We start from the raw sequence: 342 nt of genomic DNA, 5'->3' as shown, positions 1-342 counted from the left end.
TGGAGGCCAGGATGCGGGGGGCAGAGGCAGGAAGGCCCCCGTTAGATCCCACCTCCCCACTGCTCCCGGGCATCACAGTTTACTGCTGCCCTTCTGGGATGAGCAGGGCTCCTGGAGGCCCAGAGAGGCTGAGGGGCCAGGGCGTGGGGCCTGCACCTGAGACGCGGTGGCTGCTGGCTCAGCTGCTCTCCTCAGACCCCAGCTCTCCTCAGACCCCATCGGCAGCTCTCAGGCTACTTGGAAGACACTTGAAGGGGACTGGTGGACCGTCATCGTATCTGCTCCTCCCCTGTCCACGGGACCTCCCACCTCTCCTGGGTGCTGGCGGCGGGGGCGGGGCGG

The sequence above is a fragment of the Lipotes vexillifer genome, unplaced genomic scaffold, assembly GCF_000442215.2.
Source record: "Lipotes vexillifer unplaced genomic scaffold, Lipotes_vexillifer_v1.1 scaffold382, whole genome shotgun sequence".
In the NCBI taxonomy this organism is placed as follows: Eukaryota; Metazoa; Chordata; class Mammalia; order Artiodactyla; family Lipotidae; genus Lipotes; species Lipotes vexillifer.
Note: the sequence above shows the minus strand (reverse complement) of the source record.